This window comes from Mustela lutreola, chromosome 9 (genome assembly GCF_030435805.1).
Source record: "Mustela lutreola isolate mMusLut2 chromosome 9, mMusLut2.pri, whole genome shotgun sequence".
Classification (NCBI taxonomy): domain Eukaryota; kingdom Metazoa; phylum Chordata; class Mammalia; order Carnivora; family Mustelidae; genus Mustela; species Mustela lutreola.
In genome coordinates this window covers 136,592,186-136,610,299 of record NC_081298.1, presented here as the reverse complement: position 1 = coordinate 136,610,299, position 18,114 = coordinate 136,592,186, and the positions used below count along the sequence as shown (strand labels likewise).

Genomic DNA, 18,114 nt, shown 5'->3' with positions numbered 1-18,114 from the left:
ATCCTCTACCATCTCCAGGAAGGACATACCAAAGTTCTTCCACTATTCACTGTGACTAAATAATATGTTCATAATGTGAGTTGATAAGTTCCCTAATGCTGTTTCCCTCCCTGTTTATTAAAATTAATGATTTTCTCAAACTCCTGAAGCTAGCAATAATGGGAATGATATTGAGCTTGATTTTAAATCTCCGGTAACATACATCCAATCAACGCATTCCCCTAGGCTTTTAGCCTAAATAGTCTTAAAGAATTCAGTAAATTAATAAATTAAAAAAAAATAGAATAACCATCTACTACTTCATGATGATGATAGAAAGAACAGACCAGAAAGTTTTAGATTTTGCTAATTAAGAAACTCCGCCATCTAGCTCCAACTTATAAAGAGCTGTAGTAGGTCATCACTCCATGCTTACTGCAAAAGAAAAAAAAAAGGCTGAATAATCTGAAAATCAGCATCTTTTCCTGGGCCCATTAGAGAATGTAGGTTGCAAGGCAAGCTGGCAGATGCAACTCTGGAAAGACAAGCCAATACAGAGAATCCCAGCAGAGATCAGATTAACTAGAGCATAAGCTGCTGGAGCCATAAACTGGCAGGAACATTTAAACGGTGATGTGATGACAGTGGGCTAGCTTGAGAGTGAGAAAAACCTGAGGGCATGCAATCTCAGGGAAGCACCTCTGTTTTTATGCGTTTTATGTCCAGGTCCCCATTATTTCTTTTAGCGAAGGACAAGAATATCGCCCTGTGTCTTTGGCAGGGGGAGTGAAGAAGTAACCGTGTGAAATATGCCAATGTGTTCTCCAAACAAACATCGAGTCTCCAGAGCAAAAGGCTTTGCCAGAGTCTATCTTACACAGGCTTAAAAGTAATTATCCAACTCCAATCATCTAACTCCTCCTATTAATCCTGTCACCTGAAGAGAAGATGGGGGAGGGGAGCAATTCTGAACCACTCTGGAAGTCATAGCCCATGAAAAGAGAGGTTTAATCTTAAGATTATGAAATCTTTCCCCTTTCCTGCTCCTTATGAACATATCCACAGGGCTTCAGAACTCTAACAGTAATAATTAGAGTGGAATAAGCCAGCAAGACCCACTCAGTGTAAGGAGTTCTCAGGATAATCTAAAGGAAACAGGGGAGAGTAAGCAAAGATATTAGGGGATTTTGAACCCCCTGATATCTATCATTACAAACAAACATAAATGTAGCCCAATTCAGAGTCAGATTAAAATAAAACCTCAGTCTAAGGAATTATTACCTGGTACGTTATGTTCAGGTTTCAACAATAAAACTTCAAGGCATTCTAAAAGGCAGGGAAAAAGTAGAACACAATCTGAAGACACTAAGCAGACATTAGAATAAGATTCATGTATGGTAAAAATATGGAATTTCTTGATGATTAATTAATTATTTATCTTTATTTCTTTTCAGCATAACAGTATTCATTGTTTTTGCACCACACCCAGTGCTCCATGCAATCCGTGCCCTCTATAATACCCACCACCTGGTACCCCAACCTCTCACCCCCCGCCCCTTCAAAACCCTCAGATTGTTTTTCAGAGTCCATAGTCTCTCGTGGTTCACCTCCCCTTCCAATTTACCTCAACTCCCTTCTCCTCTCCATCTCCCTTTGTCCTCCATGCTATTTGTTATGCTCCAAAAATAAGTGAAACCATTTAATAATTGTCTCTTTGCTTGACTTATTTCACTCAGCATAATCTCTTTCAGTCCCGTCCATGTTGCTACAAAAGTTGGGTATTCGTCCTTTCTGATGGAGGCATAATACTCCGTAGTGTATATGGACCACATCTTCCTTACCCATTAGTCCGTTGAAGGGCATCTTGGTTCTTTCCACAGTTTTGCGACCGTGGCCATTGCTGCTATAAACATTGGCATACAGATGGCCCTTCTTTTCACGACATCTGTATCTTTGGGGTAAATACACAGTAGTGCAATTGCAGGGTCATAGGGAAGCTCTATTTTTAATTTCTTGAGGAATCTCCACACTGTTCTCCAAAGTGGCTGAACCAACTTGCATTCCCACAAACAGTGTAAGAGGGTTCCCCTTTCTCCACATCCTCTCCAACACATGTTGTTTCCTGTCTTGCTAATTTTGACCATTCTAACTGGTATAAGGTGGTATCTCAATGTGGTTTTAATTTGAATCTCCCTGATGGCTAGTGATGATGAACATGTTTTCATGTGTCTGATAGCCATTTGTATGTCTTCATTGTAGAAGTGTCTGTTTATATCTTCTGCCCATTTTTTAATAGGATTGTCTGTTTTGTGTGCGTTGAGTTTGAGGAGTTCTTTATAGATCCTGGATATCAACCTTTTGTCTGTACTGTCATTTGCAAATATCTTTTCCCATTCCGTGGGTTGCCTCTTTGTTTTGTTGACTGTTTCCTTTGCTGTGCAGAAGCTTTTGATCTTGATGAAGTCCCAAAAGTTCATCTTCATTTTTGTTTCCTTTGCATTTGGAGACATATCTTGAAAGAAGTTGCTGTGGCTGATATCGAAGAGGTTACTGCCAATGTTCTCCTCTAGGATTCTGATGGATTCCTGTCTCATGTTGAGGTCTTTTATCCATTTTGAGTTTATCTTTGTGTACGGTGTAAGAGAATGGTTGAGTTTCATTCTTCTACATATAGCTATCCAGTTTTCCCAGCACCATTTATTGAAGAGACTGTCTTCTTTCCACTGCATATTTTTTCCTCTTTTGTCAAATATTATTTGACCATAGAGTTGAAGATCCATATCTGGGTTCTCTACTCTGTTTCACTGGTCTATGTGTCTGTTTTTATGCCAGTACCATGCTGTCTTGGTGATCACAGCTTTGCAGTAAAGCTTAAAATCAGGTAACGTGATCCCCCCAGAAAGGATCAGGAGGAAACTTGGAACAAACAGCTTAGAAGCCTCGAAAGCAGAATCAGGGAAATAAATGATGCCATGAAACGTTCCAACGTCACAATTATTGGAATCCCTGAAGGGGAGGAGAAAGAAAGAAGTCTAGAAGATATAGTGGAACAAGTTCTTCATGAAAATTTTCCCAATCTCACAAAAGGAACCAGCATTCATGTACTAGAGGCTGAATGATCTCTACCCAAGATTAAATATTCCAGAAAAACATCAAGGCACTTTGTAGTCAAATTGAGGAATCATAATTGTAGATATAATTTCTTGAAAGCCGCTAGGACAAAGAGGCTCCTTACTTACAGAGGAAAGCCCATTAGAATAACGTCAGACCTGTCCACAGAGATCTGGCAAGCCAGAAAGGGCTGGCAAGATATATTCAGAGCACTAAATGAGAAGAACATGCAGCCAAGAATACTTTATCCAGCAAGAGTGACACTCAAAATGGATGGCGAAATAAAGAGTTTACAAGACCGGCAGGGCTTAAAAGACTATGCATCCACTAAGCCGACACTGCAGGAAATATTAAGGGGAGTTCTATAAAAGGAAAAATCCTAAGAATAGCATTGAACAGAAATATAGAGACAATCTACAGAAAGAAAGACTTCAAAGGTAACACGATGTCAATAAAAACGTATCTATCAATAATCACTCTCAATGTGAATGGCCTAAATGCACCCACAAAATGACACAGGGTTGCAGACTGGATAAAACAACAGGACCCATCCATATGTTGTCCACAAGAGACCCATTTTGAACCTAAAGATACACCCAGACTGAAAGTGAAGGGATGGAGAAGCATCTTTCATGCCAATGGGCCTCAAAAGAAGGCCAGGGTAGCGATTCTCATATCAGATAAATTAGATTTTAAACTAAAGACTGTAGTCAGAGATACAGAAGGACACTACATAATCCTTAAAGGGACTATCCACCAAGATGATCTAACAATTGTAAATATCTATGCCCCCAACATGGGAGCAACCAATTACATAAGAAAACTGTTAATCAAGATAAAGAGTCATATTGATATGAATACATTAATAGTAGGAGATCTTAACACGCCTCTCTCACAAATAGATCATCGAAGCAGAAAATCAATAAAGAAACAAGAACATTGGACCAGATGGACCTCATAGATATATACAGAACATTCCACCCTAAAACAACAGAATACTCATTCTTCTCAAGTGCACATGGAACCTTCTCAAGAATAGAACACATAATGGGTCACAAATCAGGACTCTACCGATACCAAAAGACTGAGATTATTCCCTGCATATTCTCAGATCACAATGCTTTGAAACTGGAGGTCAATCACAAAGAAAAGTTTGGAAGGAACTCAAACACCTGGAAGCTAAAGACCACCTTGCTTAAGAATGCTTGGATCAACCAGGAGATCAAATAAGAACTTAAACAACTCATGGAAACCAATGAGAATGAAGACACTTCCGTTCAAAACCTATGGGATACAGCAAAATTGGTCCTAAAGGGGAAATACATAGCCATCCAAGCCTCCCTCAAAAATATTGAAAAATCCAGAATACACCAGCTGTCTCTACACCTTAAAGATGAATTTATTTTTTTAAAGATTTTATTTATTTGTCAGAGAGAGAGAGAGAGAGAGCAAGAGAGCAAGCACAAGCAGGGGGAGCAGCAGGCAGGACAGGCTCCCTGATCGATGTGGGACTCAATCCCAGGACCTTGGGGTCATGACCTGAGCCGAAGGCAGACACTAACAGACCAAGCTACCCAGGCATCACTTGAATGATGATTTTAAAATAAATGTGATTAAAATGTTAAGTGCTTTAATTGAAAATTTGATAACGAGCAAAAACAGGTGAGTAATATAAATAAGGAGATGGAAATGCTAGAAGAAAATGCTAGAAATTAAAAACAATGTAAGAAAAATGAAGAATATTTTTGCAAAGTCCATTAATAGAATGCACATGACTGAGGAAAAAACTGGTAAGCCTGTAAATATGTCAGTAAAAACTTCCCATAATGAAATAAAAAGGGGAAAAAAAATGAAAAGGAAAAAAAAATCAGGATATATAAGAATTGTGTAAAAATTTCAAAAGGTGTTACATGCATATAATTGGAGTATCAAAAAAAACAATGAGAGAATGAAACTGAAAGAAATATTTGAATAAATAATGGCAGAAAACAATAATAATAATAACAATAATAATAACATCAAACCATAAAATCAGGAAGCTTGGGGAACACAAAGCAGCATACATATAGAAAACAAACAAAAACTATCATTAGGCATATTATATTGAAACTGTAGAAAATCAAAGCTAAACACAAAATCTTCAAAAAAGGCATAGTAGAATAACAAAAAACAAAACAACAATAACAAAACACCTTACCTACAGAAGAATAAGGATTAAAAACTACAGCAGACTTCTTGTCAGAAATCATGCAAGAAAGAAGCAGTGGTGTGAAATATTTAAAGTGATGAAAGATAGAAAACACCAACCTAGAGTTATAAATCTAGCAAAATTATACTTTCAAAATAAAAGAAAACAAAACAAATTGTCATGAATTCTTAAAGGCCAAGAACAAGTGAATGAGAGAATTTAATTACTCGGATGTGCTAAAAATAAGTTTCACTGGGTGGTCATGAGAGAGGCTGGGGAAGGCTTTAGCTCAGAGGAGGGCTTGCAGTGACACAGAGAGATGTGGAGTGATAAGCCATCATGAGCAGAGTGGTAAAGAGCCCAGACCCTTATCTCATATGAAACAAAAACTGTCTATGTACAAGAGAAACTAGAAACGTTCCCACCCATCTCCACTGGTACAGGGGAATGGCTGGTCACTTCTAGCAGAAAGAAACAAACAAAGCCTTCTGTTTCTAGAACAGGGTAAGGGAATGCATTCTCATCAAGGACCAGGCACTGAAACAAATCAGGGTAAGGGAAAGAAAATCATTCTTCCTAAAGACACTTCAGTGTTGCAAGGCAGTTTGGCTGACGGCTATCGAGTTGGAGAAAAAGTTTGTGTGGGTGTGTGGGGGGGGGGGCTATATTGGAGGCACACAAACACAGACCAGACCCTAAGACTAAGGCTAAAGAAGGAGAACCACGGACACATCCCTTAATTCCCTACTGCCCACTCAGGGTCTTCTATTAAGTAAAATCAACAGCAACCCACCACTGGAAGAACAGAGGAAGAAAAGAGAGCCCTTCTGTGTCTCAGGCATACAATCCTATTAACACCTTGACTAAAGCAGCAACACTGAGAAAATCTATGTCACTGCAGGTCTTACAGCACAAGGTAGCAGTTAGCCAAGATGGAGTAATTTGAAGTCTATGGTTCACTGACGGTGACTTTAGCAACAATAAAAGCTAAGCCCCCCTAACTCATGACTAGATTAATTCAAATCTCTCCATTAACACAGTAAGAAAAAGAGACATGTCTTTCTATATGTCTCTCTCTCTCTCTCTCTCTCTCTATCTATCTATCTAGGCTTCATGCCCAGCATCAAGTGCAGTATGGGCTTGAACTCATGACCCTGAGATCAAGACCTCAGCTGAGATCAAGAGTCAGATGCTTACCAACTGACTCGGGCACTCCTGAGCCATGTCCATTTCCAAGCAAGAATAAAATTCTGCTTAGTCTTTACTCATCTTTTAAGTATAGTATCTGAAATGCTACCAAATACATGATACACACTGAAGGGGGGAAAAATAACAAGAAAATTACTCATTTTAAAGGGGAAAACCAGTTAACAGAATCAAACTTAGAAATGGGCCTGTTGGTGAAACTCTCTAAGTAGGGATTTTGAAGGAACTGTGATTAATTAATCAAAGGATATAGTGGAAAAGACACAGCATGCAGAAGTAGATGGGAATTTTAGTAGCAAGATGGTGATCTAAGAAAGAATCTAACAGAAATGCCAGAAATGCAAAATGTGTTATCTGAGATACAGAAATCATTCAAAAAGCTTAATAGTATATACTGAGCAGAGAAAAAGAAGTAATTAATGTATTTTAAGACAGTTCAATAGAAATTATCCAAAATAAAGAATAAAGATAATTTTTAAAATTTAGACCAGAGCTCTAAGAATTAGGAGCTTTATATCAAAATGTTTAACATACATGTAACTGAAGTCTGAGTAGAACAACAAAAACATACAAAGAATAAGAAAGGATCAGAGGAACAGTTGAATGAGAGTTCAAGCATTTCTTAAATTAATGAAAGCCAGTACAGTACACTATGATGCTCAGAGAACCATAAACGGGATAAATTAAAAAAAATACATACTAACATGTTATAGCCAAAGTGTGGGAAAACAAAGTTTAAGAGGAAATACTGAAGGCAGCCAGAAGGGGTGAAAAATAATAAACATAAAGGATAAAAATAAGAAAAATACCGGACTTTTCAGTTGATGGGAAAACAAACAAACAAAACATGTAGGGTTTACTGGAAGCAGATCTGCCTCACAGACAGAATAAACATGACACCAGACGGAGATCTGGATACACAAAAAGAAATGAAGGGAATCAGAAGGGGTGAAAATTAGAGTCGATAGAAGAAGTATTTTCTAGAGCACCATGCTGGCTCAGTCAACAGAACATGTGGCTCACCTTGGGGTTATAAATTCAAGCCCCACATTGGATGTAGAGATAAAGTAAAAATAAAATCTTTAAGGAGCACCTAGGTGGCTCAGTTGGTTGAGATCTGTGTTCAGCTCAGGTCATGATCCCAGGGTCCTGGGATTAAGCCCCATGCATCGGGCTGTCTGCTCAGTGGGGAGCCTGCTTCCCCCTTTCCCTCTGCCTGCCTCTTTGCCTACTTGTGATCTCTGACTGTCAAATAAATAAGATAAAATAAAATAAAATAAAATAAAATAAAATAAAATAAAATAGATCTGTGTTCGGCAAAGGTCATGATCCCAGGGTCCTGAGATCAAGCCCTGCTTCAGGCTCCCTACTTAGTGGGGACCCTGCTTCTCCCTCTCCCATTCCCCCTGTTTGTGCTCGCTCTGTCCCATAAATAAATAAAATCTAAAAAATAAATAACATCTTTTTAATAAAAGTATTTTCCATATATTTAACCTCCTTAAAAATAAAATTAAATTAAAAAAAAATCTGTGTTAAATTTTGATGTATATAGTTTCCCAGATTTTTTTGTTACATACTTTTAAAATTAAAAAAAAGAAAAATATATTAACAATACAAAAAAATTAAAATTGTATTGTGGGTTTTATACTAAATGTCAAAATAAAAGATTAGATAATTAAGTACAAAGGAGGAAAGTGAGGAAATGGGAGAGAGTTGTGATAAGATTCTTACACTGTACAATACATACTACTACATAAGTAAGGTAAGTTGTGATAAAATATATTTTGTAATCCTAAAACAATTACTAAAAAAACAAAACATAGAGCATGATCCAAAAATCAATAGTGAGGATAAAATGGAATAAAAAATATTACATTTCTAAATAAAGGCCAAAAAGAAAAAAGAGGAGCAAAGCAAAATAGGAAATAAATAGCAAAATAGTATATTTATAAGTAAATAAAAAAGCAATACTTAAAACTATATATTGTGCCTGGGTGGCTCAGTGGGGTTAAGCTTCTGCCTTCAACTCAGGACATGATCTCAGGGTCCTGGGATGGAGCCCCGCATCAGGCTCTCTGCTCAGCAAGGACACTTCTTCCGCCTCTCTGCCTGCCTCTCTATTTGTGATCTCTCTCTTTCTCTGTCAAATAAATAAATAAAATCTTTTTTAAAAAGTAATTATATTGATAGTTACATTAAAGACATCTAAGTATATCACTTAAATGATAAAAATTGTTAAGTTGGATAAAAAAAAGGAGGTACAACTGATAGAATTGAAAAGGTTTATAATATCATGAAAAATATGAAAGGTTTAGGAAAAAATTTCACAAAATATATGTCAGAGCTGCATATTGTAGACCATAAAGTATTTCCAAGGAAACTGAAGAGGATCTAAATAGAGAAGTATATGATGTCCAAGAATTGAAAGACTTAATAATATGATTTCAATATTCTTCCCAAATTATATATTCAATGAAATCTAAATAGGAAATTCCAACAGAATTTTGGCAGAAATGGACACACTAATTGTAAAATACTTTTATGAAAAAATAAGATATGTAGAAAAGTTAAAAAAAATAGAAAAAAAGAATAAAGCTGGAGGACTCAGACCACCTAGCATCACAACTTACTAAAAACTGAAATTATTAAAACAGTGCAATATTGGCTCAAAAATAGTCATGTAAATTAATGGAGCGTCTGGATATCTACCTGCTTTATATATATATATATATATATATATATATGATCAATTCATTGTTGACAGATGCTCCAATACAAAAGTATTTTAAGGAGAAAAGGTAGTATTTTCAACAAATAATTCTGGAAATTATGTTAGTATACATGCAAAAAAAATGTACTGTAAACTCTATCTTGCACCATATTCTAAAGTTTACTAAATATTTATCAAAAACTTAAGTATAAAAATGAAAACTTTGGACTATCTGATTGAAACCATTAAAGAAAATTTTTCTGACTTTCACTTATGGCTAAGTTTTTGTTGTTAAAAATTCAGAGAAGCAAAAACCATAAAAGAAAAAATCATAAATTTGACTTCTTTGAAGTAAATAAGAAGTTGTGCACTTCATAAGATCCTTTTAATAAAATGAAAGGCAATGCTACCAACTAGCATAAAATATTTTAAAATAAATATTGATATAAGGGTTTATATTCTGAATGTATTAAGAATTCATATAATTCAATAATCCAGTAATTAAAAGAAAAATCATCCAAAAGAGAGAAAAAAAAAGAGATCTGAATAGATTTTCCCAAAGAAGATATACAAATGGCACAAGATATGGGAAAATGCTCAAATCCCTTAGTCTTTAGGGAAACATAAATTAAGAACACAGTAGATACCACTTCAACTCGATCACACTGGAGAAACAGAAAATCAAAGAATGAAAATAAGAGAAGCTAATGAGGATGTGGACCAGCTAGAATTTACACACACTGATGGCATGTATTCAAAATGTTCCAGTCATGCTGGAAAATGTTCGACAATTTTTCATAAACCCAAAAACACATTTACTGCTTATCTCAGCCACTCCACTTCCAGCTACTTACTTACAGTGAAAACACAGGCTCACAGGCTCAAGACTTGCAAGTGAAAATGCACAGTATTTTTTGTTTTTATATTTATAGCCACAAACTGTAAACAACCTAGTTGTTCTTCACACTGTGAATGGTCCCATTTTGGCATGTTCATTCAAGGCACTAGACTCCACAATAAAAAGAAAAAAAATACTAAGATATGCAGCCACAGGGATGGATTCCAAAGTGTGAAGGATGAGAAGCAGACACAAAGGCCTCATATTATACAATTCCATTATGTGATTTTCTCAAAAAGGCAAAACTACAGAGATAAAAATATAGGTCATAGGTTGTTGTGGGCTCAGGCTAGAGGTAAGGGGTTAAAGGGAATTTTTTGATGTGATGGAAATGATCTAAGTGCTGAGTTAGGTGCTCACTGTTCTGTATCTCTCTGTGAAAGTCTTTGAATCATTCACGTAAAGGATTCATTTTAGTGTATGTAAATGATGACTTAAAATAATTTGAAGAATTTGCTTTAATATCAAAGAACTGCTTTTACGTACCATACAGTACTTTTGAAAAGAGTAATAGTTTTTATTGAGAAAAAGTTATATTTGCATCAATATCAGCAAACACTTCATTAGGACCAACTATTAGAAGAGGCTTGTGACATGACATGGAACAATTTCTATAGAGGGTCACAACTCCATCCTGGTTTTGATGGGTGCCACGAATACACTTTTCAGCCCATGGCTGACGCTTGCCCCTCCAACCATTCTTTCCTTAAATTTAAAATATATCCATATTTGACTAACCTATTTAAATTCCTTTAATTACAGAAACTCCAGTGAGATAAAATTGAAAGCCTTTCATAGGGGAATTTCAAAAGCACATTATCGTAGTATCAGAAACAGAAGTCTGGTTGGAAGAACATGAAATGATTTCTTATAATATTCAAATCCATACATCAATTTAAACTAAATAAAAATATTCTGTAGGTATACTTGGTACTTTGAAAAAAGTGATTTTTCCATTTCAATTTCACTTAAAAATTGTATGTAGGCCTATAAATAATAGCTCTTACTCAGCTGTTTCCAAAGCCTAATAGTACTGTTACCGGAAGCAAATATAATTTATTTCACCTTTTATGACACACACTCAGGAATATGATTATTAAAAAAAATTCAAGCCTAATACAGTTATAAAAAGTCACTTTTCATCTGACATAATTTAAGTTGCTAGATGTTACCCCTCTATGTTTTAATGTAAATATGTATTTACCTCTCTCATACTGTATTTCAGTTAAATGTTTTAATTGTTTGATTTAATTTATCTATCTAATCTAACTTTCTCTAGATTATGAGAATTTATTAAATAAAGCACAGAAAAATGTGTCTTATTTCTATTTTTTCCATCCTGAGATAAAATAGGTACTCATGATGTGTAAGTTGAAGGTTTATTTTCAGCTACTTAGGAAAATGCAAAAATACTCCAGAAGAATCTTAAGCCGTTAGGTTTAATACTGAGTCATCATAGAAAAAGAAAAATCACTTCTTGCTTTTGGAAAAGTGGGTAGGTTTTTAAAAATGTTAATCCTTTGTCCCATTCTCTAATATTTTAATGATTACACTTATTTCACCTATTTAGTACAAGGATGAGATAAAACACATTATTTAAAAACAAACAAACAAACAAACTAGCACAGGCCCAGAATATATTTTACTGAAAGTCATAGGAGCTGATTTGTGCCTTATGGAAAACAACAGACTTGGTGTTTCCTCTAATATTGCATGTAAACTATTACATGTGTTACCCATAGGTTGGTTTCTATCAGTTCACAAAAATATCATATGAATGATAATCCAAATCTTTTCCCCTATCATAATCCAGGCCATCCTTGTAATGATCCTTCGTAGTTTGGTGGCTCTCTCCAACTGGCTTGCTAATATTAGTCATGGACAAAGCACTGGTGTTAAAGGATGACCTGGTTCCTAATCTGGTGCTAAAGCTGGACATACTTTAAAAATAAAGTTCAGGGAGAGTCCCAAATTGCCAAGAGGCAGGGCTGGCTTCCAACAACCCTGGGATATGTTCAATGACTTTAGGCCTCAGTGCCTTGCCCCAGCAGGGTACTTGGTACTTAGTACAAATAGTCTTCAGTATCGCCCACTGAAACCTCAGCTCAAAGATGAGTACACAGGCCATGTCATGGGGCAGTGGGGTTGGGCTGCCTTCTATGGTTCCTCACACAAAGCCTCTTGATGACCGAGATGGCCTTCCTACACGGCAGGTATTATCGGGTAGAGCAGGAGCTGAAGTTCCCTGTAGCCCTCCCCAGGGCACACCTGCGGCAGCCCGTTGAGTGGCAGGCTACTGAAAGTGCTATGGAAGGGACTCTGTGGGACTACTACCACACAGGGGGTCTAATCCCCGTAACCTCCCTGGTAATGGAGTCCCCTGAGCTACTGCATCATGTCTGTGAGTGCTGGATATCCAAGCTCCTCGTCTCCTTCCTTAAAACGCCATGACTGCATCCAATCTGGCTTGTTTGCATACTGCCCTATGGATGCCTGGGAAATTAGAAGAGCCTGCAGCGATGGTACCTCTGGTCCTCGGTGGCTGTTAATCCCTCCAAAGCCAGGATCTGTAGACTTTATGATTTGGCCACTTGACATGAACAAGGTACTGTCTCGGTTTGGGCAGACAGGATTGGAAATAGAATCATTATTAACGGTGTGTGAAGTACAGTAGAAATCTTTGCTCCACATACAACATCTTGCCTCTGATTTAGATTTTTTTTTAAAAATGCAATGACTTTAAGATTGCGCATATTTGAAGCCTAGAGTAACTATGACTTAATGACAGTTCTAAATATCAAGAGAGATTCACTAATAAATATCATGGTTTTATTTGTTTTTACTTCTATAAGGGAAGGCTAACATCATGCATCCAGCCACTTGAAGAGCAAATGAGTTCAGAGTCCATAGTTTCTCATGGTTCACCTCCCCTTCCGATTTCCCCCAACTCCCTTCTCCCCTCTAACTCCCCATGTCCTCCATGATATTTGTTATGCTCCACAAATAAGTGAAACCATATGATAATTGACTCTCTCTGCTTGACTTATTTCACTCAGCAGAATCTCTATGGACTCTGAAAAACAATCTGAGGGGTTTGAAATGGTGTGGGGGGGTGGAAGGTTGGGGGAAGCAGGTGGTGGGTATTAGAGAGGGCACAGATTGCATGGAGCATTGGGTGTGGTGCAAAAATAATGAATAGTAAAGAAAATGAATACTGTTATGCTTAAAATAAAAAATAAATTAATTAATTTTAACAAAAAGAGCAAATGAGTTCAACAATAATAAAAACAACAAACGTAACAGGTAGCAGATGGTATTTTGTCCCTTGGGGTAAAGTCAGTAGCAATTTAGAATCTCAGCACACCTGACCTGAATCCTACTGTCACCAGTATGTCTGAAGAATCTGCTATTTGATTTAAAAACAATTATGGTCACACTTCATTAGGACAAATTATTTTCCTCACTTTCATACAGGCAACTAGTTTTTTTAACTCTATGCTCATTGAATCCTATCACTGGAAGGAATAATATAAACGATCGGTCCAAAGTCATGCTCAAGGCTGCAAAAACTTGTGTTTTGATCCCAACAGATGGAGACCCTGGCACTGTTGAAACTGTTCCAGTGTCACTGTGTTCTCTACCCCACATACCAGCTTCACTTCCATGCAGGGGCATTTTTAGATCATGTTTATGTTTCATTATCTTTCTAAAATGCTTCCTATCTAGACTTACACAAGAAAAGTCATTTCCTTATGAAAAGTTTACCTATCTTAGAAAATATTCCAGTGATTTATAATAGTGGGAACTCCATTTTACAGTAAATTATGAGGCAAATTAACATGTAATTCATTTCAGCTTTGAAAATTCATTTGAAAATTTATTTTAAATTACTATTGAGTGGATTTGTGATAACCATGTGATCGTTTATGTGATAAAACAAATCCGAGAACAGTTTTCTAGGCTAACTGCAACTGCGAATAGGGTTCCCGTTAGTAGAAAAAGTCCAGTGGTTCCTGGGTGGCTCAGTTGGTAAAGCCTCTGACTCTTGATTTCAGCTCAGGTTATGATCTTACGGTCTTGAGATAGATCCCTGTGTTGGGAGGCACGCTGGGAGTAGAGCCTGCTTAGGATTCTCTCTCTCTCCCCCTCCCTCTGCAGCTCATGTGCTCTCTCTCTCTCTCTCTCAAAACTAAAAATTGAAGAAAAAATTCTACATTTTAGTATATTTCATTTATTCTGGAATTTCACTCCACATAACTCTAGGCTATTTCAATACAGAGAAAAAAATCAATTTAATATCCTTATTAAGCAATAACCCTAGTAGCCTCTGTTAAAGACTCTTAACAAAACTCATCATTGAACTCTCTCTAAAACATCAAATAACTTAATAGCTTCATCTGATGACTATTACTGTCAATACTATTAAACACCCATATGTGCTAAAAACTATTTAAAAATACATTATATACTTCGCAGGTTTCATGGAGAAATATATTTAGATTGATAGTCAAACAACTAGTTACATTATAATATTAAGCAAATACTAACAAAACATGTAATTAGAAGAAGGCATAAATTATTTCATTGAGGTTTGAAAATTACTTCAATGATAAATAGAATTTCTTTAGTTAAGGAAGTAAAACTGAAATATTCTCACAGAAACAAAGATAAAATTCTCACCAGAATATACGACTGTGACTAAAATCCTTCTTTGGATGTTATTAAACTTATTCTACTAAATAAGAAATCTCATCAAATCTTGACAAAATATGCACAAGATGAAAATGCGTTTGTTCAGTTAAAACAAACGGGTGGGGGGTGGAAGGGTGGGGCAACCAGGTGGAGGGTATTATGGAGGGCACAGATTGCATGGAGCACTGGGTGTGGTGCAAAAAACAATGAATACTGTTATGCTGAAAACAAACAAACAAACAAACAAAAACACAAATGCTTATTACGGAACCCTTATGCACTCTTCAAAAACATACAGAATGAATCGTTATGACTATATTTTCTAAGGTTGCTTTCATTCATAGCCTAAGCATGTTTCTGAGGGTCCAGGTAGTACCTTATAACCTCTCAGTATCAATCTATAACCATAGAGGCAATTCTAGAATAGACTCTAGGAAATGGTGACTCATAAGCGTATTTCTTTCCTTCCACTCCCAGCCATAACCCAGCCACTTTCTGCCCCTGTGGATAACTGAGTGGGAAGGTGGGCTTTGGTGCTAAGGGGAAGCCAATAGAACAAAAGCAGTGCAAGGTTCCTGTGGCCAGTGTAGGGACTAGACATCACTTTAAGAGAACTATAAAGAAAAACACATAATGTCTGTATATCGGTATCTCTATCTGTATCTTTATCTCCTAGAAAGAGCCTAGCTGACAGAACCACATTGTAAGAACCACATTGACCCTGTGTGAATTTGCCTAATTGGCCTGATTTCCAAGTACCAAAAGTGTCTGAAGCCTTCTACTTGTGGGTCTGGGAAGAATAAGAGCATTAACATCTGGATGACAAGGTGTCCCAACTTAATGACAAGCCACAAGTCATCTTTACCTGTGCCATTTGTAGTACTACCATTATTCAAGGAATTCCAACAAGACTTGGGCTCTAGTGAGCTGACGAAGAAAAATAATACCACATATAAGAGTTTCGAAATCACACACACACACACACACACACACACGCACACACACAAAAGAGGGAAAAATCTTATAAACATGGGATGGGTGGGGGCGCTTGGGTGGCTCTGTAGGTTAAATAAAGCCTCTGCCTTCGGCTCAGGTCATGATCCCAGGGTCCCAGGATCCAGTCCCACATCAGGCTCTCTGCTCAGCGGGGAGCCTGCTTCCTCCTCTCCCTCTCTGCCTGCCTCTCTGCCTACTTGTGATCTCTGTCTGTCAAATAAATAAATAAAATCTTAAAAAAAAAAATGGGATGGGGAAACATTTTCTCAAAAAGGAAAAGATCAGGGCAGTATTAGAGTTTTCATGTATAACTCTAGAAGCTAAAATGTAGTAGAAAAACCACCAGAAGTAAATAATACGATACAAAGATGTTACACCCAACAGAGATGTCAATATCTTACTATGGCACAAGAAGGATATTTGTAGATATTGGAGAGTTTATCACCCATGATTCTCATGTAAAGGAGAAATGTTCTAACCAACATTTTTCTTTAAATCTCTACAATGAGGAAAAACTTTGAAAAAAAGAAAGGGATGAGTAAAGAAATATGTGAAATATATAGCAATACATAATTTCTATAAATATCTATGAACATACATATGAATAAATATAAAATAATACTAGCAATATAATAGAACTTAATAAAATATAGATTCAGCATTATAAGGAAATTTTTAATTTTTTCTATTTTGATTTTTAATTTAATTTTACTTTTTCATTTCATCTCTGTAACATATAAAATATGATCCATATACGTAAATATAGATATTGATAATGAAGGGGAGAAAAAGAGAAGAGAAACGTTTTGAAGATCTCATTCTGGGCATAATGGAAAGTGACAGTAGAACATAATTGTGGGGGGAAATTAGAGTTTTTATTTTTAATTAACCAAGAAAAATATGTGTTTTATTGTCAGAAATACAGACATTTGTCAGAATTTTCCCAAGTATAATCACTAATGAAACAATCCAACCCATTACCTGATTTATTTTTACTGGTTACTGACATTTTATTGTGTACTTATTTGCTTTTTTCTTCGCGAGAATACCTCGAATATAAACTCTTCTCTACTTTGTTCAATGTTTTAATCCCATGCCAGGAAGAAACGATAAGTAGTAGGTAATCAATAAATATTCACTGAATAAATGCATGAGTTCCGGGTTAAGGAAGTCAAAAATTAATGGAATGGAGAAGCACGTTAAATTTTCCAAGTTGGCAATGGGAAATATAGAATCAATAGTAATTTGACCAAACCAGGAAAAAAATAATCAAAATGCAAAAAAGGATATAACTAACATAAATTCAAATGCAAAGTAAAACAACAACAATAAAAGCCATATTCTATTTATAAAAAATGCATTGGCTTCTGATTTCAATTCCAACATGCGCAAATCCTGGAAGTTACCACCCTCATTCATTCTTATACTAAGGAAGCCTGGACAAGCTGAAAGTCAATGTCTTTTCTAGAAACATAAGAGAATAAAAGCTACAGAACAAACTGCCTCCTGGAAACCTGGACAGAGAGGTGCATCCAGAGAGTCATAGCTGGGAAACTGTCAACTGGTAGGACAATGTCACCGGCACTCTTGATCAATTGTTGTGACAATGAAAATCCCCTGGAATTTCAGTCTTGGCCGTGCCCACACTTTCCTGGGCTTTACTTCAGGGAAGCTTACCACAGTGAAGACCGTGAAGTTTCCTTTTTCTTTTTTTAATTAAATTCAATTAGCCAACATATAGTACATCATTAGTTTCAGATGTAGTGTTCAATAATTTATCAGTTTCGTGTAAGACCCAGTGCTCACCACATCATGTGCCCTCCTGAAGATCCCAATGTGGATCGGGGGTGGGGGTGGGGATGAAAAGACAAACCACAGACTGGGAGAAAATGTTGGCTAAACACATATCTTATACAGGGCGTGAATCCAAAATATATGAAAAATATCTAAAATTCAACAATGAGTAAATAACCTACCTGACAAATGGCTGAAAAATCTGACAGGTACCTCATCAAAAGACATACAAATAACAAAGAAGCATATGCAAATATGCTCAAAATCATCTGCCCTAAGGGAGTTGCAAATTGAAACAACAATATGGTACCATATTACAACACATGGTACCATAGTACGACACACACACACACAAATGGTAAATTAAAAAAAAAAAAAAAATCACACTACTACTTCTGACCAGGATATAGAAGGACAATAACTCTCCTCACTGCTGGTGGGATTGCAAAATGAATACAATTTGGTAATTTCTTATAGAGTTCAACATCATCTTAGCCTATCATCTAGAAGTCACTTTCCTACATACTTAAACAATTAATT

At 36.3% G+C, this 18,114-nt stretch overlaps 1 pseudogene; it reads left to right on the top strand.

Moving 5' to 3' along the window:
- The first annotated feature begins 12,577 nt into the window (after positions 1-12,577).
- Positions 12,578-18,114, top strand: part of LOC131808459 (mortality factor 4-like protein 1) — a 66,241-nt pseudogene continuing 60,704 nt past the window's right edge.